Genomic DNA, 2,854 nt, shown 5'->3' on the forward strand with positions numbered 1-2,854 from the left:
AAAAAAAAAAAAATTAAAGGGGATTGTTTGGGGGAAAGTTGAAAAAAAAAAAGTTTTTTCTTGCGTGCACTAATAAAAACACTGTTTTCACGTTTTGGCCTGATACTTTAGGTGCTTCACGGTAGATTAAGATGCTTCAAGGGAGTCTCAGAAATTTGATCTTAAACGGGTTTTTTTGTTGTTGTTTTTTTATTTTATTTTTTTTTAGTTGGGGATCATCTTAACCGATCAATGTATGAAGACAGTTCTGGAGTTGTTTTTGTTGTTGTTGTTGTTTTTTTTTTGGTATTATTTCTTTTCCATCATTTTCTTTTTTATTTTCTTTTCGTTTCATTTACAAAATGAGAAATACTGTTTTGCCGCTTAGCAATGTAAGCAATACAACCGCGATTGATACATTCATTTATTTATCAATTGGTTTAACTTATGTATTTTCAAACAAAGCTGTACAATCTACTGCAAGTAAATAGACTTGTTTTAATTTTAAGAGTTTTAATTGTTAACTATTCAAAGCTAAATTATGTACCATAAACTTATACTCTAGACTTATTCATGAATTCCTAATTAATTTGAAGAAAAACAACAAACAAGAAACACAATGTTTCAATGACGACTCCTTAAAAAATATGAGTAAATACATTTTAATATCTTTACATAGATTCTATCAAAGTTTATTTTAGTCCTTTTGCCAAAAACAGAACTCACATCAAACATACGTATGAATTAAAAAAAACCCCAAAATAAGCATAATATATTGTAAATTGACAAGAATTAAATAGATTTCTTATTGTGGATGAAGATGTAAACTTTACATAAGCTATTTGGACTGTGTAATTCTGTATTACTGTATGAGGCATTTAAAGGATGCGTCCTCCATTTATCATTAGATTACAATAAGATAATAAGATAAATCCTTTAACAGTGGGTTCCAACAGCTCAATTGATAAAGCACTCGCTCATAAGCAAAGACTACGATCCAAGTTGAGTCAACGTGTATTTTTCTCTGACTATCCTGCCCACTCAAGAGTTATTGAATATGGCGGAAATTGCTTTGTGTCCTATCCAGGGCACACACAGCCTGTGTTAGCCTTGGTCCTATCTAAAGACTGGCAAGCAAAATTGATTCTGACCATTTACGCTATGTATAAGCCATGATAATCCTCTTGCCGCATTAGCCTTATTATGACTGTGATGGATACTACATATATTTAAGTAAATATGTCAAAAGTTAAACCACTTGAAATTAATATGTGTAAATTTATTTGCAGTAAATCCAGAGTGTGAGTAATTTATGCGAGGAAGGCGATCTTGAGAGACTTCACGGGAATTGTGCAAAAAACCCGGTCATACGTCCTTTATTCCTGTGACTGATTTCCAAATGTCGAACCTCCCCGAGGAGTACCAGACTCAGGAGATGTTGAAAAAAATGAAAGGCCTGTGTGATTTGACAGTCAAGATTTTGATCAAAACATCAGCTTAGAAAGACCAGATACCTATGCTGACAGCAATGAACGTTATCCGTACAGTGGCAAAATGCGGGGCAGTAAGCGTGTCAAGCGATTTGGAACAGGGTTGTACGCAGTTTTGACAGTGATGGTAGAAGAGTCACGTTCAGGGAGAGAGATGTCCTTGCCCAGAATGCAAAACATCTGACTCTCCTAAAACGGAGTACTGGACTCTCCTCGTAGGCACAGCGACACATGTGATTTTTGATGATCAGAGGCAGCCTGTGCTGTAATGAATGCTTCTTTGATTCAGAAGATAGACAAGGGGTTAAAACTATGTAGGGGAGTATCATTAAAATCAAGAAGTTTGGAGTTTAATAAATGGCAGAGTGACGCATGCTACTTGAATTGTATCACACATGACAAGGACCTTTTCAAAAGACTTCACGAACTATGCTGCAATTACAACTTTACCTTTACAATGGACACTTACAACTCTCCGTTAGCATATTTGATTTCACACCCTCATGGATGCAGCAAAACAATATCTTTTGGAGATTTGATTCACATCCACTGCGCCAATTGACTCGGAACACCCTGTTAGCGAGCTATCATGTTTGAGGAAGGGTCTAAATGTCGTCAACCCCTCTTTCCTTGGTCTCATATAGATGGCAAGGGCATCCTATCCTCCATAGATCCAAATTTGCCTGATGTCAATGTCTCGCAGCAGGCTGATCGACTGGACTCATCTGGGCTTCAGACAAGTGACAAAAAGTCAGATGAAATCACCCTATCATATGAAGGAAGAAAAGTATAATAAAACGATGAAAAACGACGAAAACCAAAGTTCTACTCTTTCAGATGAACTTCAGATAAGTAGCACTGATTTAGAGGGACTTAAACAGGTTGTGCCAAATCTACAAAATAGTTTACAATCTGTCTCAAAAGACAGCAATGCATTAGACAAGAAAACAACTTATAAACCTCAAACTTGCAATGATTATTCTCACCTTGGTGCAACATCCCTTTCTTTTCATGAGGCATTAAACATTTCAAGACCTAATGAAGACGAACCTAAACTATACATCTTTACAAACTGGAGAGATTGGCATTGAGGATAGAGCGGTCCATCTCAGCAGTCATGTGAATTTGAAGAGATACCGGATAGATTTTTTCTACAAGGACCGGGGCTTTGATTTCTCATTATTTGGTGTAGATGCCCCACCAGTTCCCCCAGGAGCTTTTATAATTCTTTCCCCAGAAATGGAATACCTTATGAAATCCTTTATCTTTTGGGGGAAAATACAAAGAATTTTTTTTTGCAGCCTGGCAAAGAGTTTGTGATCCCTTTTGGTACGACCTTCACCCTTCCTCCAACAGCAGAATACGCCATGAGATTTCCCTCTCTT

The 2,854-nt window shown here is 36.5% G+C and overlaps 1 pseudogene; it reads left to right on the top strand.

Annotated features, from left to right (window-relative positions):
* The first annotated feature begins 1,277 nt into the window (after positions 1-1,277).
* LOC144961653 (uncharacterized) lies at positions 1,278-2,031 on the top strand (annotated as a pseudogene).
* Positions 2,032-2,854: the final 823 nt, after the last annotated feature.

This window comes from Berghia stephanieae, unplaced genomic scaffold (assembly GCF_034508935.2).
Source record: "Berghia stephanieae isolate SIO BIC M18660-M18661 unplaced genomic scaffold, UCSD_Bste_1.3 scaffold3498, whole genome shotgun sequence".
Taxonomy (NCBI): Eukaryota; Metazoa; Mollusca; class Gastropoda; order Nudibranchia; family Aeolidiidae; genus Berghia; species Berghia stephanieae.